This window comes from Columba livia, chromosome 2, assembly GCF_036013475.1.
Source record: "Columba livia isolate bColLiv1 breed racing homer chromosome 2, bColLiv1.pat.W.v2, whole genome shotgun sequence".
NCBI lineage: Eukaryota > Metazoa > Chordata > Aves > Columbiformes > Columbidae > Columba > Columba livia.
In genome coordinates, this window is record NC_088603.1 from 17,243,862 (window position 1) to 17,268,517 (window position 24,656).

Sequence of the window (24,656 nt, forward strand, 5' to 3'; positions counted from 1 at the left end):
TCTGGAGATGAAACTGAAGCACATCCGTACTCTGGAAGCGGACACTTGGATGTTGGTTAGCACAGTATAGCTGTGTTTTGATGACCTAGCAAGTCCTGTCAAGGACCAGGGAAGGCATTCCCAGACAGGCATCCAGAAATCAGGAGCTGCATCGGCAGTTCGTGAGACTTTAAGCATTGCTAACTTTCATATTGTTTGCTGTTGCCTTCTGCTTTCATACTTTTTTCAGCTGCAAGGTTTCCAGCTTTTGATAACTTTGAGGGACTGAGAAAACAAATACTCTTAATTAGTTGCACAAATTGAGGATCTGGGGATTTAGAAAAAAGCGTTAAATACAGTGAGAGTTGGCAATGCTAGCTGAGAGCTTCTGAGATCTCCAATAATCTAATGCCAATTTCAGGAATGTCCTGTATAATAAATTAATTTGTTGCTGGATACTGAGCATGGTGAAAAGGGGGAGGGGAAGATTATTTATTTGAGCACATTTTTATGGAAAACATTATCATATTTCACAGAACCTTTTTTATGCAAAAGTACATTTAAAAAAATGTCAATTTTGCTGGTGATCTTCATTCGTTCACTGAATGCATTTTTCTAAGACCATTTCTGCAAGATATTAATCTCAATTTAAAAATGAAATGTCAGTGGAAAAGTGCTCACAATATTATTGATCAAACTTTAAAAATCAGTTCGTCTGAAAAAAAAACCACCAACAAACTTTAAATACTTTAAATGCCAGTATTTAATTAAAGGTTATTTTCAAAAGCTGAAGTCTGCAGTTCAGGTACCTACCAAGACATGAGCAGTTTGCTTTGAGATCACTGTATAAGGAATACCCACACCAAGGTCTCTGAAGGGTTTAGTTGCCCTTGTGTTTTAAGGTAACTTTTACAAATGCAGAACATGTTGAATTTTACAGAACTCCTGCTGGTTTCTAGTTCCTGACACCTTTGGCTATCTGGAGTATTTGCATCTTAAAATATCCCTAAAAGGTGGAAGAGCAGATTTTATGACCCTAGTGGCTTGTTCATGAATTTCAAAGTGTTGTTATCAGTATTGATGCATAGGTCTGGGAAAATGTCCCTTCTCCATCACCCAGGAAAAAGGGAAGAGCAATATGCATTGGATTCTCCAGGAAAAACGGAAATGAAAGTGCTTGTGCAGAGTTGATAAAGTTTCTTTTAAAGGAGAAACTACTCCATTCTCTCCAGTAGCATTACCATGGTGGGATCACTTCCCTCCTGCATCTAAAATTTCTCAGAAAATTGCATTTTTTCAGGCCATGCTGGCACCTGGAGAGCACCCCGGACAGTAGGCAAAAGGACACATGTTCAGGTCAACTTGTACACAGTTTTTTGAGTTAATGTCTTCCTTCAGTTTAAGACTATGTTCTCAAATGGTTGCATGACTTAGTCCCACATATCTGTCACTCACCACATCTTCACTTTGCTCCTTTAGAGCTATTGTCTTGAGCTCCTGAACCAGCTATTTCCTGCCAAACTCAGCTGGCCTGAAGGTCCATCCTCCAGTTCCCTGAGGTGATGGGCGCAGAGATTCTGTGCTTTGTCTTACAGGTAATGACTGGGATGTTAGGCACTTGGTGCAAGATGGTATTTCTCAATGACCACTCTTAAAGTGGAGGACAGATTCTTCTGTCTTAATTCACATTTCTTGCCTTTGTTGGCACTATAGTGTCTTTAAGTCTCCAAGTCTGGCCTGTAGTGTTCAGTTACAAGTGAAGAGTAGCTGCACATCTAATAGCTGCTGCTTCACATCCACTCCTGGCCAGACAATGACCCTCCTGCAGCTGGGACAGTCACCCTGCAAGGGCTCAGCCAGCCTGGGCCAGCACAGGCACCTCCTGCTCAGTATCTCTGTGAACATCAGTCTTTCTGTAGTTTGTCATGTTCTCCATTGCAACTGCAGCAAGGGGTAAGGAAGACTTGATCTCTAGAAACAGGAGCTGTGTTTGATTTCTGATGTGCACAGAGGGAACTGATGCTTTGAATTCGATGCATCAGCACACAGGTAACAGAGGGCAGATGGAGTGTCAGAAGTTACCCAGTTACCACTGGAACAGGCTCCCCAGGGAGGTGTCAGGGCCCCCGGACTGTCAGCATTCTAGAAGAGACTGGACAAAGCCCTCAGACACATGATGTGAACTGTGGGATTGTCATATGCAGGGACAGGAGTTTGACCCGATGATCTTTGTGGGTCCCTACCAACTCAGGACATTCTATGATTCTGTAATTCCAATGGTCGGCAGCAATCTTGTCACCTTCTGGAGATGCTTTCATCTTTCCAAAAGAGACATGGTTTTCAAATAGAAAGCATGCAAAGCAATGTGCTGTGGACTCAAATGAAAAGCATACAGGAATGTATAAAAATATATTCCTTAATGTCTTACCCGTACCGCTGGATCACCAGGCATAACAGCATGAATTTATCCTTTGGCAGACCGGTGATATGGGAAACGTTATTGATGTGCTACACACCACAGTGGGCTGTGGTGGACAGAAAGGTGGATTCAGAGGGTTTGGCAGATGGCTAGTGCCTCACAAATACCCTGGTGCATGGCAGAATGGAGCCCTGCCCATGAAACAAGGGAATATTACCCAATTTGTACTGAGATGGACTTTCTGCGCTTGTGTCTCCTCCATAGCACATCTGTAGGAGTCTGTATGGCTCTCTGCACGCAAGCTCACATTCTGAGCTCGCAGTGAAGGGGGTTACAGATGTGTTCATTCTGTGGCTTGATTCAGCTTTAGGAAGGGAAGCAAACCCATTTAGCTGTGGTACAAATGCAGGGAACCTAGGCTGGATCCTGTCCCAGATGGTGGAGCTGCCCAGTGAGAGACCTTACCGGTCTCATGTGTCAGGTCCTGCTTTAGCACAGCCAGGCTCAATTCATCCCACCAATAGATTTTGCTGTGACTACTCATACACTTTACTCTGGGCATGTTGTTAAACGCTTTGCCAGATAAAGACTTTTACTGCTCACTTAAGAACTGATTTAATTAAAAACTATCACATCTTTTGTATGTGTATTCCAAGGGCTTAGAGTACAGGTTTTGCAATGTTTGTTTGCAAACAACCAAGAATACAATTATCTTAATAATGAAACGAAAATTGTGTGAAAGGCAGGACCTTATGAGTTGGGGTAATGATCTATACACTTTTTTACAGCAGCTTTCTTATGCCTTTTATGCTTTTGTTGTGTGCATCTGCTGCATAGGGTGGTATTCTCATATAGCAAAGGGCAGGACACTTATTAGCAGAAGCAAAAGGAGTTAAGTCTCTTTTCTAGGTATTAAGAGTTTTCCTTGTCCACATATGCTAAGAAGAGCACCCATATCAAGGTAATCTCCCTGTTGCTGTTGCTCTGTGTATGTCAACTCTTCCATGACTAATGTGTCCCATATTCTTATCGTCCAAATCTTGATGTCAGATGGTTTCTTTTAGAGTGGGATGTGATTAAGCATTGCAGGCACCAAGAGCTCAGAGATCGTTTTACACTCCTTACTCTGAATGGGTCTGTAACCAGCACGCTGAGAAAAACTTCCAGAGGAGAATGAAAATAGCGCTCATATGTGATATGAAACACTGGATCTTGAGCCTGTGGAGATCCATTCAACCCGTGAGGAGGAACAGACCTTGTATGTTCCTGTGAATCTCAGTATTTCTCTTGGACTTGCAGGAGAACTAGTGCTGGAGCTGTCATGCTGCCATCTGCTTGCCTTTGAGAAGAACAGAAGGGGCTCAGGACAGGGGTGAGTGGTCCATACATCATGTGGAGATGAGGAAACCACAGAAGTAATTCACTGAGTTTCAGAGTCCAGCTTCCCTCAGCATGTGTCCCTGGATAAAACCTGACATTCACTACTGGAGCACAAGTCTGATGAGGGGCGGTTGAGGGAACTGGGGCTGTTTAGCCTGGAGAAAAGGAGGCTGAGGGGAGACCTGCTGTCCTTAACTACCTGAAAGGAGGTTGTAGCATGGAGGGTGTTGGTCTCTTCTCCCAAGTAGCAAGTGATAAGACAAGAGGAAATGGCCTCAAGTTGTGCCAAGGGATGTTTAGATTGGATATTAGGAAAAAATTCTTCACTGGAACAGGCTGCCCAGGGAAGTGGTGGAGTCACCATCCCTGGAGGTGTGTAAAAGGTGTTTAGACAAGGTTCTTAGGGACATGGTTTAGTGCCAGAATTAAGGTATGGTTGAATTCAATGATCCTGAGGGATCTCTATGGTTCTATGATTCTACGAACAATGTCTGAAGTGACATTTGCCCTATACCTTCCCTGTCAAACCCAATAAAAAGAAAACCCTACAGTCACCACAGACTTCTTGCTTATAATGATTCATTTCCCAGGGACCTGCACAGACACAGAAGTGTCACTGCTGCTGAACAGCACTAAAGTCAAAAGCTGAGCACCAGCTTTCCCATCCCTACACAGTTGTCACCTCTGGTACCTTCACAGGTGACACGGCTGCCACCGTGCCCATGTGCATCTGCGCCCTGACACTGGGAAGGGAGGTTTTGCCTGCAAATCCCCCAGCATGGGGACATTCACACCTCGGGCAGCTGTCAGGCTGCTGCTGCTGTCTGCAGCCCACATTCCCTCCTATGGATACCTTCCCCACCAGGGTGTTCTCCCAAATTTGTTCTCCCATCTCTTCTTTTGTGTACATCTGCAGCTTCTCTGACATGAGATTTTTAAAGGGAGAAAATCCAGTTTATCAGTTTTTTGTTGGACAAAATGTCAGAATGGGTTAATTAGAGTTTTCTTTTACTTTACATACAGGACAGTTGTTCTGAAGGTGAGGTTTAGACAGGTGTAAGTTTTGACGAATTTAGATCACATAAATTAATTAAGAGGTACTTTTGTTCTTGGAGAATATTTTCTTTCTGACACTCTATGATGTACTTGAGAAGACAAGATGAAAAAACTTTTGGTTTGATATTTCAAACAGAACTTCATTTATTTTTTTCATCAGAAGCTTTTTTTTTTTTCACCCAAGAACAGATCTGAACTTCAAAAAGAAAAGCAAACAGATTTTAAAAGATTAAGTACTCTGAAATGAAGTGTTTCATTAGAGGTTTAATCAAAAGTCTCAGGTTGAGTCTTCCTATATTTTATTTTTTCTTCCTTTCTTTTTTACAAATTCTACAAATTCTCTGTGTTTGCTTGACCTAAAATTCTTCTCCTTGTCATGCAGAAATGCCAGTTTCTTGCCTGGTTTTGGTGACAGTCCATGCTCAGATCAGTGCTGTATAAAAAGTATATATCTGGATCAGAGTCTGGTGTATATTTCACTAATGGCTTTGTTGATTAGACTTTGTTTACCACAGAAGTGCTAATTGGGTGTATTGCATTTTTAAAAATCCCAGTCATTCCCAGTAAAGTGTGGCCCACTGTTATACATCACAGTATCACCACTATATCTACTAAAAGATTTGTTCTGGATATCTTCCTTTTCTACTACTCCTAGCCAAAGGTCATAAGAAAAATAATCTAAATTGTATTGGCAGGGTGGGGGAGTGATTCCTTAGCAACTTGAACAAATCTATTGTTGCAGAGAGAAAGGGGAATTTCTGCTAATGTAAAAGGTTTCACTTGAATTAACTGTGTACTTGGTGGATGTGGAAAAGCTTTAACATCTTCTTCAGTGGCCCTTTCTTTTGAAGTAGTACAAAATGTCCCTGGCCCTTTTCTTAGGCAAATTATTTTCCTGGGTTCCTTTCAATGTAATGTTTACATAGCGCTTCAGATATGATGGCGCTGTTGTCTTTAATTACAATCCCCTTTAGAATTTACAGTAATTTTTTATCAAACAATGGGATTATTGTTTCTGACTCCTTCTGTTGATTTTTACACCCATCCTGCAGTTTGCTCCTCCCAACAATGGAGCAAGGCCACTACTGAGCATCCTGAAATGGACCCTTGTAGTCCTTGGCTTTTCCTTCAAAACCAGTGTCATGGCTTGGCAGATGCCCCAGGGCTGATGCAGGGGTTACTAATCAAAATCATGAGGCACAGTCCAGCCCCTGAACTGTGTCCACCATGCCCAAGAAAGCTCCTCAGAGCTGCTGGAGCTGTGGTCCCCTGGCTCTGTCCACGCTGCTGCTGATCACCTGCCTCTCCAAAGCAGTGCATTTGCTTCAGGATTTATCTCTTCTTCTATATTCACAGTCTTAAATTGGATTTTCCCAGTTGTATCCGCATATGTGGTCCAGGTATGCCTTGGCTCTTTCATTTCTATCTCCATGGCCTTTGCTTCTTCCCTGGCTGTTCCTAGGTCAGGAGGTCCAAATTCATGCAGGGAGACCTCCAAAGGACTCCAGACATTCCTGGAGTGGTCAGTCAGCCACGCTATTGTATGAGACTAAACATGGGGCAAGTTAGCTCTGCATCAGCTACTGAGTCCCCCTCGGGCAGCAAGTGTCAGCGAGTTGGGAATATCTGGGCAGGGTTTGGGAGATGTATTAAAAAACAGTAAGGCTGGTTAATTGCACAGAGTCAGAAAACACCATGTGGGAGGTATGCATAGTCTGAGTTCATCCCCTCTGCATCCCTGTGATGCCTGACACCCTGTAATTACAGGCTCACAGACATGACTTGTACTTAGAAGTTTAACTTCAACTTTCCACAGAGAAAGCACCTCTTTTTGGTGTAACCATCCTTAATTTCATTGACCTAAGCTTCTCCAAATGTATCTTTTGACTTTGGCTTTTAATACAATGCATTCTTCCTTATTTCCCAAATAGTCTATGGAGCCAGACTAATCGCCACTCATCAAGTGCCCATTGTGTTTCTATTTCCCCGTCCCATGGTAACAGACACTTTTATTGTGACTGTTCATCTGCTGCTCTTTCATTAATGAAACATTTAGATTTCACTGCCACGAGGCCTTTTCAATTGCCTCACATTATAAATACACTTTCAAATGGAAACCTATTGTTTGGTACTCCTAACAGCAACATTTGAGATTCTGCGCTAGATTCTTGCTTGGCCAGTGACAGTAAGTAAGAAATGCCCACTTCAGGAACCAATGATCTCCATTCCCTCTTCATGGGCTAGTTCTCAATTTGCTGCAGCCTAGATGCCCTTGAGAAAGGAGCCATAAGGGGAAGGACCATTATTAGTTTTTAGGGTGCCTCCTCTCACCTCATGAGCCTCAGTAAGAGAGTGTTTAGATAATTTCCCGTAACTTTGGGATCTGATTCCCTCTGCTAGTATGTATTGTCTCTAGTCTATGTCAGATTGTGCATGTATTGCCTGAAATGTCATTTAGGTATGTGTCATATGAAGAGTGTGTTTACTAAGGGAATTACTTTACTGCTGCACGGAGTCCGGGCTGTCATCACTGCCAGGTCCCTGCCGTGCCTCCAGGTGAATGGGTGGTGTTATTCTGCCTAGCAAGCTGTGTGCACATAAGCTCTCCATACTCTTTGGCTCAATCTTGTTTTCCCTTTAATTAAGACCAATCCTGTTATCTGGAACCTGGAGAAAATTAAGACACGTTTAGCCTTGCATTGAATAAGTGTGTATATTATCATTCTTTGTAGCATTAAAATGTCTTTTCCAGGAAGACTGTCTCCTGGGCTGCTTGCCCTCAAGGACTGTCTGGTTTTGTAGGTCTGGTTTGAGGGATAATTTAGTGATGTTTCCAGGCACAGAGGCCATCCATAGACTGACTTATGGACTGTGCCCTTTGCCTTAGTCTGTTTGAGGTGTCTAGTGATAAAAGAGGAAGAAACCCTATCCTCAGAAAGTGCTAATTTTTATAGATCATATTCCTCAAAGTAAAAACCTATCGGTGGAATGGTGATGATAACAACTTTTTTAATAGGGTGGGAAACTGTCCTTCTCTTCCTCCTGTGAGAGGGAATCTGAGTCAGCCCTCCACTAAGTTCTTTGCTCTTTGGTAGGATTCCATACTGTTCCCTCTTCCGCTCTTCTTTAACCCTTTAGACACATGCTGGATCCCTCTCAGAAATAAACTGAATTTCTACTCGTCTCTCTAGTTACAGTCATGGAAGGTGATGTTGGAGATGTCTTACAGGTCTGTCACTGATTATGCATCCATAGCACTTAGACCTTGACAGTCTCCCCACTGGCTGGCTCTTTCGTCAGATTCAAACTTCTCCACACACATCTTTTTGCTACATCCACTTACCAGCTTGATCTGTTTATTATTGCCTGTGTCTCTGTGGTATAGCCTTCTTCAGCTTGGAAACCTACACTGTTTTCATTTGTCCCTCACTGTCACCTCTGTAGCCTGTGGGCAAGGTCCCTCAGCAAGGAGCCCTTCACAGTTTGACCAGGCACCTCCAGAGCCCAGGACTTCTCAGAAAGGGCAGGATGGCTGTTTTCTGCTTGTACTACAGCAGCACTTCCAAGCCCCCACTGCAAAGCAGGTCCCTCCAGACAAATATCTTCACAAGATGGTGCCTGCCCAAAACCACTTATAGTTGGAGTGTAAGGCAAAAGACCATGAGAGAAACAACAGGTTCACAGCACACAAGAAACTAGTGTGGTAATATTAAGGGAGTAAACTTATATAGTGAGATAATGAGGCTATAGTTACCTATAATGAGATTATTCCCCAGAGGCTTGTTTTTATAGGAACTCTAATGTGCAGTCAAGATGTTCATCACACTGCTGCCAGCCCTGCACCTTGCTGCTGCTGCCTTCCATGTCTGAAGGCCTGGAACAGCCTTTACTATTGCTTATGAGTTTTCAAAGGAGCAGAAGGCATGAAAATGCTGAACTTTGGACAGGGGGTTACATTCATTGTTTGCAAAAGATGGTGAGAGCAGCTCCAGTGGCAGCCACGGTGAGAGCAGATTCAGCCTGCCTAGCTCGAGTGACAGAGATGCCTTTCAGGATTTGGTCTTTCAGCACAGTTCTCACGTTTTAGCCAGTTGACAGCCTGCTCTTTGAAAGGGCATCTGTGCTGCTGTGTGAACACGGTCCTTTCACATCCCTTCACTGTTGTGCGCTGCTCTGTGAACTCAATACGCCGAGGTGGGAGTTCACACAGATCAACATCTTTCACACATTTCATCAGGTGCGTCATTCTCATTTTATAGCGAAGTCACCTCAGTTTGACCTGAACTGTCACAACCAGGGAGATTCTGCAAGCCTTGAGGCTAATAGACTTTTTCAAAAACAAATCTACACTCTTCTCTAAGCGTTGAATTAGCTTGATTTGTCTCCAGAAACTACACCTCTGGTGACACCAGTGTGGCCTGTAAATAAAGCACATAGTGTTTTCTAAAATCTTCCAATCCTTGACTTTTCTCTAATCTGCTACCTAGGCATGAGATTTATGGCCAGAATGATTGCTCCTCATTGTCCTTCTGTCCAGAGAATTATCAGCCCAGAGACCACTGTGGCATTTCTGGGATAAGTGACATGGCTCCAGTTTTGAACTGTGAATAATATGGGAGGGATGAACTGCTCCAGATTAAGCAAGAAAGTTTAAAAAACAAACAAAAGGGGGAAGAAACAACATGAGCAAATCCTTGTTTAAGTATGAGATTGACTAGCTAGACCAACTAGCATTGATACTGTGACAGTCTAAGAGGAGAGGACTCTTTTGCATGTCTCAAGTACAATTTTGTTAATTGCAAAGGTTACTTCAGTCTAATCAGCTGTTCATAATGATCAGATCAAACATATAATCACATACCTCATCTACATAAGAATATGCACTAGTTTAGTTCAGCCTGATGGCACGTGTTGTATGAGTATTCTTATTTAATTTAAGAATATATTTCAATTTATTATTAACCTGCCTTGAGCTCATATGAAGTGAAACAGAAAAAGACCTGTCTTGGGAGATTGCTGAGTTAACCACACACTTTCAGAGCAACTTGTCTCACAGGATGCAGTTCCTCTGGCAGTCTTGTAAACATCTTTATCTGAGCTGGTCACCACAATCCGAGTATCTGTAGTCAGTGAATCTGGGGCACAATTCATCACATCCTAAAGCAGATGCATAAATGTGATTACTTGAATTATACTATATGGGCGCTTCTTCTTCCCTATTGCTCCTAAATGGAGCTAAAGGTGGTGAGCTCAGCTGAAGACCTCTAGGCTTTGATGCTTTGCACTCAGATCATATAAACCCTACCTGTCCCACTGCAGAGATTTAATCTGGGCCAGGCCTAACACAGAACCCGGTCCCATGGCAAGCTCTGGTGGGGCAGGGTCTGCCTCTGCCCCAGGCGCTGGTGGATCTTGTGCGGAGCTGCAGAAAATAATGCACAAATTATTTGGTCGCCACTAAAAGCAGTGCCAGACATAGCTTTAGGAATGGCAGAGAGAGACAAAAAAAGAAGCTAACACCGAAGTGAAATGAGGTTATCAGGTGCTCCGGATGTTCACACCTGACTGCAGAAAGCATCTCTGTGGGCCCATTAACATTTGCTAGGAAAGAGAGGGATGGTACAGCCAGAGCCCTCACAGCAGAGAAGGACAAAGACATGCATGGTTTAAATGTGCAAAAGAGTGGAGACAGCTCAAGATCCACATCAGCACAGGTACTCACAGTTCTCTGAAATCCCCAGGGGAAGAAGCAAGAAGTATTATGAATTTTAAAAATGCAACCAGTGTTCCAAGGATCAGGAAAACCTAGGTGCCAGCAGTCAGTCATCCTAAGGGACATCTGTCCTTTCCCTTCTGCCTCCTGTCTCAAGAGTCATGATGGGAGTGATGGAATCTGGAGGTGTAGTCAGTGTTTGAAATGACCTGCTCATAAGAAACCTCAGGTACCCTCTGCTGTTCAGAGCACAGGATAACTGAAAGCCAGTACTCTGTTGACTTACCTGTTAACTTTTCCTTGGAGTTAAAATTGTGGCATGTCAGGAGCAGCAACTCTGCTCTTCTGACATCCTCTCTCCAGCCTCCTCCAGGGCATGTGGGCAGGATAAGGACTCTTGTTACAGAAGAAATAAATTGGCATGAGCTGCCTACTTGAGATGTCTTCAGAATGTGTCCACAGCTCCCTCACCTCCTGTGGATTTGTCCATGAATGGTCCTACAGATACACTGACCTTTCTTGAATCCTGTGTTTTTTAGAAGGAAATTTATGACTAGAGGTGTTTGGAAAGCAGAAATTCACTTCGTGAAATATTTTCATGTAATGACTTCTGGGTCCTGGTTTCTCCAATTAGGAGCACCACTTGCCCCTTTTTGCAATTTTCTATGCATAAGAAAGTAGAAAATAACATTTCATTTGGGGCATCGGATGTTCAGTTCACTGTTGGCTTTTAAAATTACTGAGGTGTTCTCCTTGTTATTCTTCCACTTAAGAAAGAGAAATGGGAACTAAAGCAAAACAGTTTCTTGAAATGTTAAGATTTAATTGAAAAAGCATAATGTGGCATAAAATTGTGGCTGTTGCTTTGGTTATTCCCTGACCCTTTTCTTCCCAGAAAGCACTGGGGATGAATTTGGGACTAGAATCTCACGGAGTGTTAACTGTCTTAATGGAACGTGTAAAGTGCTTAGTTCCAAAATGTTCATAGTTCTGATTGATTGGGTAAGAAATACTCAACTTCCTGAGGCCAGGCATGGGGTTTGACATCCATGTCATAGAATCACAGAATTATTTCAGTTGGAAGAGACTCTCAGGATCATCAAGTCCCACCATAACCTAACCTAACTATAGAACTAAACCATGTCCTTAAGAACCTCGTCTAAATACCTTTTAAACACCTCCAGGGATGGGGACTCCACCACTTCCCTGGGCAGCCTCTTCCAATGCCTGACAACCCTTTCCTGAATAATTTTTTCCTAATATCAAATCTAAACCTCCCTTGGCATGTCCTGTAGCTAAGCCTAGCCTACCTGATTCCGTATGCAGCAGTCCTGCAGAAGAACGTATCTTTCTTGAAATGTGTGGCAAAAGGTAAGATGCTGGACTTGACGGTCTTGCCCAGTAGAGGGGATCCTGTGGGTCACACAAAACAGTGTGAACTTTAGTATGGAGGACAGCAGGTGAAAGAAACAATAAAAAAGTGAGAGGCCACAGTGAAATCATTTTCCAGATTCAATAACTAGCTCTAACTAAGTACTGGGAGAGCTTTTCAAATTCCAAAGGCTTCTGGGTGTTTAAATTTTTCTGGCATCCTCCTATTATCTGAGATATTAAGGTAGTTAAAGCCTGAGAAAAATGTGAGATATGTCTGTGTATTTTGTATGGTGCTATCAGTTAATCCCAAGGCTTTCTCAAGGAATCTGGTTCTTAGACTGGGATTTAGAAAAATGACATTAATGCATTAATGTTCCTTTGCCTCCAACCCTACACCCATTAGGTTTAAATTACAGTCTTTCCCAGCTTGCTCGCTGGAAGTTCCTACTCTTGTGTCTCTTGGCATGTATTTCTCTCTCATCAGTCTGCAAAAATGCTGCTGCCCACCTTGTCCCTCTCCCTTGCTCTCACTGCACCAGCCCCACCTGAAGCCATCCCTTGACCTGCCTACCTGCCTTCCTCTCTGCCTCCTACCTAACTCAGTCCTGGGTTCTTCGCAATCCTATCACTCACCTGCACTCTCAGTCAGGATCTCCACTTCAAATCCTTCTCTTTCTTGACCTCCTGCACATCCTTGCTTCCCCTGAGCTGTGAGATTTTGAAGGAGACTAACTCAGAGAACAGGATGGTGTGACATATGGCCTGGACAACTCAGAAAATCTGAGGTCAGAGGTGGAGGCTGCAGTCTCCTCACACCTCAGGAGGTAACTGAGGCTGCCCCTTCTGCTGAACTTACCAGTGATCCAACCAATGACAGACCAAATACGCAGATTAACAGAAGACCTGAGACCCAGGGTCCGCATAGTACTTAGGGAAAGAGATGCAGGTAATTTCAGAAGTGTTTAAGAAGGATTAGGAACTGTAGAGAATTTAGGGAGCTGCACCTCTGAAACCAGAAGCCAGTGTTGATTGTGAGAGCAAAGTGGCCTCCAGCTGCTAATCCAGCAGAGGCAGTTGTCACAAATCTAAACCTTTGACATCAGTGCCTTGGCACACAGGACATCTGATGGAGATGACATGATGAACTCTTGTCAACCCGGAGCTCCTTTCTATGCCCAGCAATGAAACTTTGGAAAAAATTATTTGGGGTCTGGGAGTACCTGCTCCTTCAGCTGTCACCTCATGGGTGCTCAGCTCTGAGCTCCACCAGCCACCAGCCATACTTGATGCTGTGCATTTTGCTGAGTTAGAGGGGCAGCACAAGAGGCTCTCAGTGCCGAACTACTGAAAGCTGTGATGAATGCAAATGCACAAGGCAGGATCTTCTGCATCCAATGCCTGTAGTTTCAACTATCGTATTTGGTAGGCATCAGGTGTTAGTCTGTATAGAAACTCTTCCACAGATTTATTCAGCAGAGCATCCCAGAGTCCTGGCCTGCAGCCCTGCAGCCAGAGGGACCTGCTGGAACTTGCCAGGCTCCAGCCTGGCCTGGGCACTCTGAGCCCTTCTGTGTAAACTCCAGCCCATGGCAGCTGAATGGCACACCTTGATATGCACCAGTGAGTGGGAAGTAAACCCAGATCCTGCCCAAGACCCATCCCTCGTTAGTGCAGGCAGTAAATTGCTGAGGAGAACATGGAGAAAAGAAGGGGGGAAAGGGAAAGGTGAAATATAAGAAAGTGCAGACAAGATTAATGTCAGTAACGAGCAGAAAGATGCAAGAGAAATGGCCTTCAAGACTCTCAGAAGTGTTGCTAATAAAAAGGAAGAGAAAAAGAAAAACAAGAGCAATGTTTAGGACTTTTTTTCATGTCAATGAGGTACTAAAGGGACCAGTTTACAGAGAAAGACTAAAATTACTAGAAATCCATAGCTCATTTTAAACCTAGCCTGACAACAGCTGATGAGGGACCCTAGGAAAGGTGAAGAATTGTTTAAAGCTGACTGAGGTAGAGTAAATGGGAGTCAGGATAAAGCTGAACATCAGATTGCTCATGACTGATTCAGAATTCCTTGAGTCACTGCTTTTATCAAGAAAAGCCAAGCCTCTGAGGTTGACGGACTGTATCAACAGAAGTGGACATCCCCTTCTGGAAAAGGCTGAGAGATATCATCAATGACGATGGGTGCTTTTGGCGGGGCGTTGAGCCAACCTGCCCAGCAGGTTATCACATGTTGCCAAAATGCACAAAAGTTAAAAAAACTGTATCAGGCTCTTCTCCTCTAAAGGGCTCCCACAGAGGAAGGGGAAAATGGGTGTTTGCAGAAGGGAACTTCTGTCTGGGTGGCATGGCAGTACACCATGCTGGTCTCTAACACTTTCCTAAAGCAGTATGTAAAAAAAATGAATAACAGGCTTAGCTGGCTAGTTACATTGCTGAAACATACATGTGATTAGTAATTCAAAGTCACACTATTTCTGGGTGAAATTCTTAGACTGGAGGTCACTTTTCACAGCAGAGAGCCAGTGCTCATAATTTCCAGTGCCTGGTAACTCTATATGTTTTTTGGTGCCTGCTAGTAATATCTCCTGAAATTAGAGGGGCTTTCTGTGGTGGTCTCAAAGGTTGCATTTATTTCTGGTTTCTTCTTTGTTGCAAATGGAGTTACTTGACGTAATTATATGGAAAGGGAAAAATATTTAGTATTTTATTGTAATTTAATAAGGAAATTTTTTTATTTTTATTTTTTTTTTACATGGCAGGCTAGAATTCAACTTCATTTAGAGATCCAAAGTGAATAAATATGAGTTCTCACATTTATGCACTGTAAGCTTAGTTTAACACAGGCTTCAGTTGCACACACACAGTATTTTTGATGGTTTGAAGGAGAATGAAAAGCTAAAATCAAAACAGGCTTTAGGTGTTGTTTTATGTACTAAATATTATTGACATGGCTGCTTTGACCAGGAAAGTAACACTAATGCATTTGATAAATGCAATATGTGTAATGTTTCCTGGTATTTCCCTGTTTTAAGATTTATCACAGATATTATTGGTATCACTGCAGCCCATGAGATCAGAGACACAATCCAAATATATTCCTTCAGCAGTGTCCTGATGTTACATGCTTTTGAGAGAGATGTTCCACCAAGAGAAAAATATGTTGAAGATTCTCCAGTCTTTCACAAGAGAATGTCCAACAGTTGGGCCATAACAGCAATGCAGCAGCACTAGCCTCACATTCAGCACCAGGACACCTATTTCTGAAGTATCAACCAGAGAACATGGGTTCAAAAGATGTACCAGCACTCTAGGAAACAGAATGGTGCTGTGGTTATATTGGTCAAGGCCTGAACAAGAAGGTACCAGCTTGGTACAGACCCAAGAGCAACCAGGGTGCCTCTTGCTGAAGAATCACTAGTAGATATTTCTCTACAATAATTATTGCTTTTCTCTTCCTAGTATCAATTTAAACTAACTTTATGGTCAACCATGGTTTTTGTTCATTTGTTTGTTTTATTTAATCATATCCATAGTCTTTTACATCTCTGAAAACAGTCCTTTCCTCCTCCCAAGGCTGGGAGGAAGAGCATGGTGTGGGCACCATGCAATCAGAGGGACAACACACAAGAGTTGGGGGAACACGGTGTCCCAGCTGCTCAAAAGCTTTTGGGAGCTGCTGCAGGAGCCAGAACCACGTGGAAACCTGCCCTGGGAGCAGGAGCCCAGAGCCTGCACAGCCTCAGAGGCAGCAGAGGAGGCTTGGCAAGCAGTGCCTCACCAAAATGAAACATTGAGCTGTCCAGCCAGAGCTGGAGGGGATGCCCAAGAGATGGCACCTGCAATCAGCAGCAGAAAATGGGAAAGCACCTTGGCGCACCCGTCTGCCCAGCAAGGGTTGTGCTCCAAGTTGCCTTGAGCTCCACTTGTGGTCACACCTTGGGTCACTGGGCCACCTGTTGCACTGCATTTGTGCCCAACACCAGCCTGTGTCTTCCACCAACTTGCAACACAGCCACAGGGACCCCAGCACACCATGTTTTACTGTGTCAACAGTACCAAGGCTCATCACTTGAAATTCAGCCATGGTGTGCACGTTGTCTGAATCCACAAAAGAAGGTTTTCATCATCTCTCTTAACAATGAACAGAATTATGCATTTGTTTAACAACCAGTCTTGCATGAGATTTAATAATTTCCAGTTCATGTTTCTTGTCTATCTTCCTGTTTTCAAACAGTATTCAATGAAAAGAAAATAATGCTCGAAGGAAGGATTTAATTATAACTACCTTTTCATTGCCTTAGCTAGAGTGCATAAAACTGCATTTTATGCTCTGATGTTGACCAAAGTTTTGGATACAAGTCCAGATACTTTGATATTATTCCAAAGTAAGTGGGTGGGTATTAAAGAAATTAGTCTTGGTGTACATTTTTATAGATCAGAGCAAGATTATTTCAATGTAAATAATTACATAGTTGATATAGTTGCAAAACAATAGAATCCACAAAAAAAACAGTTTTGATCAAACAAACATTTATTTTTTATCTAGTACGAGACATTTCATTCACTTTTCATAAGATAAGACCTTTTAAAAATAATTTTGTTCATTTTCAAAATGGGGTTTTGAAGGAAAAATCCTATTTCATTTTAATAATATCAGAACAAAAGCTTCAACATTTCTGATCTTCTCTCTCTAATCTGCATTTCAATTCAAAGCTATTAATTTCATTTTATGCCAATACATAATATGATTTGCTGTAAAAACTTCATTTTTTCACATTATTATTCAGAAATACCTCATCGGGCCAAACCCATGTGGATCTCTCTTTTACTTCTCTGTCCCTTTATTGTATTGACATGCCTTGCACCATGCTATGGGGGGGAAAGAGAGATGAAGGCAGGCTGTAAGAAGTAGAGAGTAATTTAATGTAAGTTATTTTTCACAGTATCCCAGAAAATATATCTAAAGAAACACTAAATATAATATAGCAAGTTTAGTGGTGGGGCTTGCTGGTGCCTTCACATCATAAATCTATGTAGAAGCTTAATTATTTTACCAAGAGTGACAGAACTTGATACCGTGATTTTTAAAAGAAATTGAAAGAGCTGCTGTGATTCAGAAAGGATTTATCCCCTAGATTTAGACCACACTATATCCAGGGAAATAAAGCAATATTAAGGGTGAGGTGGCTGCAACTTGCAACAGCAACCTCGATACTTCTGTAGAGAACCTTCCTGTACTGAATTGTGTGGGCTAGCAGTTAATTCAGTGAGAATGCAATTTTCGTCAGTCAGTGTTTAATTAAAAGCAGCATTGCATTCTAAATCTGAGGACAGGATCTCAAAAAATAAAGTATGGCTCCAAAGGAAAGGTCTCCTATGAAACAGACATATTTCCAAAATACTTGAAAGATCCTGTGATTTGTAATATTGACTGCATAATGCACATTGCTTTTAAAAATGCAGGTGCATCACTGTGCAACTCACAGAAATAGCATCTTAGCTTTAAACACCTGTGTTTTGATAATTCTGACCTAGTTTTGCATTGCAAATTTATAACCTTTTTGCAAATACTGTTGAGAGAACGTTCTTGTACCTTTGAAGACTTGCAGGCTTTTGGGGTCAGTGTGATGACTATAGGGGCTGGACACTGCTGTTAAGCACTTAATAACAGACGAGCTTTCAACTTATCTGATTACTTGGTCCATTTTAGGATAAAGAAAACAGCTCTGCTCAGAGAAACAGAGTACTTGTTGATATTTACTCCCCATTGGTGGGACTGGATGCACATCCCACATTAATTAGCAGCGGGGAGAGATGTTGAGTGATGTTGATGGCTGGGGGCAGGCATGTCTGCACAGCAGTGTGCAGAACCAGGGCTCTTGCATGGTGCTATGGAGGCACTGGAGGTCCTCACTTCTGCAGAGAAAGTGAGTGGTGTTTGTTCCTGCTAAACCATAGACCTTTGATACTGGAGGTTTCTGCACAGGGCATGGAGAGCTGGCATCTGCTTTCCCTAGGGAGGGTGTAAGGACACCTCCTCTTCCATCTCTGTGGATGTTGTTGGGGCAGCAGGAGTCTTGGCTTCTGATCTCAGCACCCAAGTTACCTCCTGCAGTCAGAGGATTTTTTTTTGAAGCTGTGGCTTATTTATGGCGGCGTTAGTGCTTACACTGTGCTTATGGAGATCCACACATCACCTCCTGCTCTCCCAGACAGCCAGTGCACAATCGTTCCTTCTCTTTACCTCAGGCCACAAGCACAGGACAAGGTCCTACCTCTTGTGCTCACAAGCTTTGTCTTACTTCTAACTCTGTTGTCTCTTCCCCATTCACCACACCATCTCTCAAACTTGTCAGATTTCCCCACAAAAATTTTCCCACAAAACCTATTCCCCTGCTGTCCCACTGGTGCTACCAGCTTTTTAATGTGTCATGATCCCACCTACTTTTAGCGCTGCCCTTTCCTGGCAGCTTTCCCAGGCTGCTCTGCCGCTGAGCCTGGTGCTGCATTCCAAATCTTCCCATTTAGCACCACATGGACTGTGGCTTGGGCCACTCTCACGGGAGTCAGTGAGGTCTCTAATGGCAACACATATGCCTTGCATATAGCAAGGTCTTGCAATTTGACTGCATATACAGACCAACATGTTGCTTTCACTCCTTCTCACAAACAGGACATTCCTTCAGTCACCATCAAAACCCATGAAGTGTGAGAAGGGCTGCTCCATTTTATTGTTTTCTGTTCTTGACGGCTGCTGTACTGCCCTCGCCACCACAGGACCCACAGGCTGGGCTTGCCTGTGCTACATGGTGCAACCAGACTCTGCCAAATGTGGGTCAGCAACTTTCATCCTTTCCCTCAGGAGAAAGAGGAGTTCTCTGTGTGTGTGTTGGTGTTTCTTTTGACTACTTGTGGCTCAAGTAGTCTTTGACTTGTTAGGTCAAAGAAGTGCATCTTAACAAAAATCAGGAATGGAGAGGTCTGTGATGACCTATGGGTGCCTTTATGAGTTCGTTCTATGAAGCCTTGCTCCTGAGGAAGTTCTGTTTCTCACAAAGTTGACTGTGCCAAAGAAATGGTGATATTTACCTTGGTCAGGGCTTGGGATGCCTGCACCCAGAATCATACATACGGCTTGATAGCCAGCACTGAAAGAAAATAATATTTGTGCTTGTGTTTGCAGTAGCTCATGCTACTTGCTGCTAGCTGAAAGTTCCAAGTGGCTGAATACTTCAGATCTAGATATGCTGTGCTGCCATAGCGCAAATAGGAGACTTGACAAGTTCAATTACCACTAGGTTATGATTTGTCAGATTGACAAATCCTGACAGGTAACAAAATTACCATCTGAACAGAGACGGGAAAACACTAGTAATACTTCCATGTAAAAGCTTTGTGTATGAAATGAACTAAAAAAAAAAAACTAAACAGAACAAAATAAACCCACAGCCAACACACAATGTGCAGACTCAAAGAGAAGACTTCAGACTCTTATGCACCAACCTGTACATTCACATTCAATTCCAAAAGGCCCTTTTCCATGCCTGTGCTGATTTAGATCCAGATTTGGATCATCCTGCTGATTATGATCCATATATGGCACCTGATTGGAAGGACTCTCTGCAATCTGCATGTTGCTGACGTTTGATTCATGCCTGCTAAGGCATTTCCCCAAGAGGAAGTCTTTTGGTTCACTTCTGTGGCAATGACTTGAGGGCATTTTCATTTCTGTGATCTCATCAGACCTCACAACAAAACAGAGCCAAATATGCTTGGCATTTGGCTAGAAGACTTTATGAAAACCAGTAAGCAAGAACGGCATGAAGTTCTGCCAGTGAATCAGTAGGGGCGCTATGCACTGGGCCCATCAGTAAATGAGTACACTTAAATGTGCATGAACATTTGAATGTATGCAAATGTGGAGAGAGGCCAAATCATCTTTCTGCATCAGCAGAACCCTGTGCTAATTGCCCTGTGATACCACTGGGATGCTGCTGCATGCCTAACAGTGAGCTGGCAGGTACGATAAATGAATGGAAAGTTGGGTGAAGTTTAAAAAAAGTCTGATTTCTCAGGTTATATGGTCTTTGGCCTCCACCATTATGTTGTTCTCTTAAGTCCCAGAATTTTTATTTGCAATATCATCAAAAAACTCCTGCTAGTTTGCACGCAAGCAGACCCTCTGGCATGTGTTGCCTGAGTCCATTGTTTGTTTGTCTGGCCTTTGTATCTGGGTGTGGAGTAGAGCATTGGAAGAAGGCATAAGAAGCCCTCAGTCTTGTCTTTACAAAACCCTAGTGTTATACACAGACTAAGGAGTTAACAGATCATGGAGCTTTTCTGTAACAGATTTAGAAAAGCAGAAACCAAGGTTATTTACTGTTCCCACACTCTGCACTCAGAGCAGTTTTAAATTGCTAGGTTAACTAGCCATTCCTGAAAGAAATTTTCTGTTCACCAATGTAATCTTTGTGGTTGAAGCAGAAATTACTTACAGACAGTGAAATATGTCTTGCAAAGGCAAGCTTCAGCCAATGGAATATTTTAAAATTCAGCTGTGATATATGTTAGGTTCTTTCTGGCTGGGGGTTAGTTTGATCTATACCTTTTCATGCAGACAGTCAGAAGAAATGTCTTATTTGCTAAGAGACATGTCATGGAGATATGATGTAAAGAAAAACATATTCAAAAATTGCTCTCAGTTCTATTGTAGTTACTGCTAATAGCACTGAGATGTAGTGTAAGCACACCACAAGCCAACTTCTGATGCCAATTACATCAGTGTAAATGAGATTAGAAATTGGCCCAAGCCTCTAGGTTTAAACATGACTGTTTTGAACTTTATTTTCAGGACAGATAATGTTTTCGAGGAAAACAAGGCACTTGTTAATTTTAGCAGTTTTGTCTCAGCACAGTTTGGAAACAGTTCTGATATATTCTGAGCACTTGGCTTTATTTTGCTGTTTGTTGTATTGCCTGAGCATCAGCACAACTCAGCCTGTCAGATGAGATGTTTCAATGAACAAAATACAGGTTCGAAGGCTGGGGACCAATAATGAGAGAAATGCAAACAACCGTCCTTAGGCATGGATTTCATATTTTGTGAATGACATATTTTCCTCTCTGGTAGGTCTGTACTAGGTCTAACTCAATTCCATCTGGTATTCAGTGCTTAGGCTGCTTATTATTGGATGTAGAAATCCATAACATATTTCAAACAGATCAACGGTATCAGAAAACTTGCCATCATGCAGGAGTAAAACAATCCAGTAAGATAAGAATTAATTTATTTTCCTTGGAGCTGTAATCTTTTTGGATACTCAAAAAACAATGTTTTTTTGACCTCTTGATTAATTGACATACTTACAGAAAAGAAACAACATTTGTCTTATGCACAAAACATCTGAATACAAACCTGAATCTGTCCCAAGGAAAAATAATTGGGACTGATACTATTTAGGACATCAAAAGTCTCAGGTAACTTCTAAGCTTCACTTATACTCTTCTTTTGAAACTTGGCAAGAGGCTTCTGTGCTGGCCTTTAGTACAGGCATTGTTGTTGCTGTGAATGTTACCAAGCTAACTTGAGATTCAGGCCAAAGATGTGGACCTAAATGTACTTTCCAGAGAAGATGAGTGTGCAAAGTTCAGTTTTCAAAGAAAAAAAGCAACCAAGGTGTCCTCATGGAAGATCAAGGCTCTTAAAAAAAGTTCTGCAAGAATTACAGTCCAAACCAAGTCAACTGAGAGCAAGGAACTAACCAAGGAACACAAGAATGCAGGAAAACATGTGAAAGATCTAATCACTAATGAGAAACATTTACTCCCTCACTCTCTGGATTGTGTGCTGGTCTTCCGTTCAGTTTTTCTTTTTTTTTATTTTTTTAAAAAAGTATTTTCTGTGCTATAATTCACAACAGCTGGAATCATTTTGTGTGTATATGTGCGTGCATGTGTGTATGCATCGGACAAAAGAACATTACCAACTTGAAAAGGAAAAGGATGGGCACTGGTTTTGGAACTTGGCTCTGAAGGGGATGCATAATGATATGAGAAAGATTAAGTAAGTGGAGGAAGCTGGGGGATCTTCTAGCCGCAAGGCTGCTGCAATGTGGGTGGGCTCAGTGAGGGTCTCAGCACACCCTGTCCTACCAGTGATACCCTGACCTGGGTTCAGAAATTTCACAGTCCCGTGGAACAAGACAGTGGATACATTCCCTGCAAAGCTTTCTTCAACCAAAATCAGTTTGGATTGAGGCCTGGCCAGTGACTGATAGCTGTGCACAGTAATTTCAGTTTCTTTTACATAAACATAATGAGGCGTTGTTTATTGTGGTCCTGAAAGCTTTGGATTTGAGATATTGGGGAAAACAAACAAAGAGACACTTTGCGAGCTCTCTGAGCAGTAAATGGTTCCCCTTGGCATGCTCTGACAGGCCATTTCATTTTAGCTTTGCTGAATCAGCTTAATGGGGAAAATTCAAAACTCATTGCCAAACTCTTATGGCAATTTCTCTTTACCACAGTGGTCATAAACAGATGTTGTTATCCTCTATATTGGGAACCAAATATTCCTTGGGGTAGGTTTGTGTAGGAAGTGCAGATTGCTCCAAAACTAGGGAAAGGCTGAGGGTTAAGGGCGTGCACAGTGGAACACTTGGGTTTGTCACGTGGAACACGCGAATTCCATCAAAAATTGACATGTGTGACACTGGCCAATGTGACACCAAAACATGTCACTACCTGTGTTGCATCAAATACAACTTGGAAGAGGAGGGGCCAGTTCTCGTATTTTTATCTCATTAAATGATGTGAATGCAATATATATAAAATAACCATCTCCCTTCCACAAGGCTTCTGCAGCACAATGACACAACTAAGCCATTAGTGTAAGTTATAAGCTGACTTCCAAGGGATAAGTTGTATCAAGAAGTTAAAAACTTGTACTGATTTAGCAGAGTTAGCACTCCAAAGGGGTATAATTAGAGTCCCATTCCCAGACGCAAAGGAAGACAGAGGTTGCATTCAAGGCCTTAGATTGGCCTTTTGCTGGTGGACATAGTACCAACACAAGGAAATGTTCCTTGGGACATATTCAGCTTTTATTAAGACAATTCATATGGGTGACAGACATGTATTTTTTCAAAGTGTGATAGTCTGAATTGCATACAGATGCACCCTATTCAGTAGTCAGAAGAGTGTGTAATTATGCCATTTTACACATGATAATTCTTTTAATACAGTCAAACACAGTACTTGCGTTTTATGACACAGCATCACATTGCTCAATGGATGACTATAAACCTCAAGAGATAAAACAGCCACCAGAAAACGTGAAAAATTGGTTTTAGTGAGACATTCTTCTCCTGATCATACATTATAGCCTTTGGGACAAATTCCTGTGGCAGATGCACTTCCCACCCCCCAACCCAAAAGAAACAGAAACTTCAAGGTTGATGGACCACTATGGTCATGCACACACCCTTTAGTTGACAGACAGACCCCTTGAGCAATGAAGTGCCTTGTTTGAGAGAAGTTTCTGGACCACTACCATAAATGACCACAGCTGAGATTCAGCTAGGGTATAAATGGAGCCAGCTGTGGGTCCTGTTGAGTTGGTTTTCTTCAGAGTGGTGGTTATGCAGTCAAAGACTCTCCTCCTTAGACTGATCATCTAAGGAATGTTCCTCAATGATGAGACACCTTGCCAACGTGGTAAGCAATCTTCTGGGTACCCTTGATAGTCCTCACTTTGTAAGGATGAGAAGAAGTGCGTTTTAAATTTTCACTCCAAAGTCTTGGGATCTAATCCCTTGAGTTTGAGTCAGTTGTGTAGTAACTACACTCCTAACTGTTATCTGAACCTGTGTTTTATAATGTTGTCAGAGTGTTGAATAATTTTGGATAAACCCTGTTTCTATAATAGTTGGTTTTCTGCTAAACAGTTACAGTTAAAATAAAGTCTGTTTGGAGCTAATTGCCTGTCTGAATTGACTTCTGGGGTGCCTCTGTGACAATTCTCCAAGGAAAAGATGTGTCCAGACTTTTGACTGAAGAAGAACCTTGGAACAGTGTTTCAGATCTCTTCCTGACTGCTGAGCTTTGGAAAAAACATCACTGTCAGAAGTGTCTGAGCCACCTATGTCCTTCCCACCCCTCAGCTGCAACTCTTATAGACTCAAAACTGGAGTATAACTCACTCCAGTTGTACATTTCCTGCTCTTACTGCAGCAGGCTGCTCTTTGAGCAAAATCCCAGCATCACTGCAACCCTGTCCTGGCCTGTCTTTTACTCTTTGAAAGAAGTGTGGGTCGGAGACATGCCCAAGGCACAGTCCCTAGTGAGTAAACCTGGGTCTTAAAGTATTATCTGCAATAAATACAGTTTGAATGCCAGGACACCCACAATGTGAGGCATCTTTCCATTTGATTCTTTGCAGTCCAGGGCTTGGAGCAAGATACGGCACAGACACAGCCCAGTAGCAAAGGGCAAATTTCAGTTTCCAACTGATGGGGTGGCTCAATGCTGAACCCTGGCTGATTTTCCTGCACCTTCTAATATCACTGGCTTATTTTTGCTAGCTGTCAGCATAAGAACACCCCTGCTCAGAAGCCTAAACATGTCCTGAGCATGGGCTACCTCAACTAGGTTTGCAGAAAGGCTGTGTCAAGGCATGAACTGTATCCTCCAAAATCTCTGCCACATCCTCTTGTCCTGTGATGTCCTTCC

General features: G+C 42.5%; 1 long non-coding RNA gene across 2 annotated transcripts in view; it reads left to right on the top strand.

Moving 5' to 3' along the window:
* Window positions 1–24,656, top strand: part of LOC135578413 (uncharacterized) — a 49,667-nt gene that overhangs the window by 4,012 nt on the left and 20,999 nt on the right. Inside the window, exons 2-4 of one of the 2 annotated variants that reach the window (XR_010469957.1) lie at window positions 1,459–1,574; window positions 3,698–3,770; window positions 18,601–23,034. This is a non-coding gene — a long non-coding RNA (uncharacterized LOC135578413). Of the gene's footprint in view, window positions 1–1,458; window positions 1,575–3,697; window positions 3,771–18,600; window positions 23,035–24,656 lie in introns of those variants that run through there. The other variant, XR_010469958.1, reaches the window with a different exon arrangement.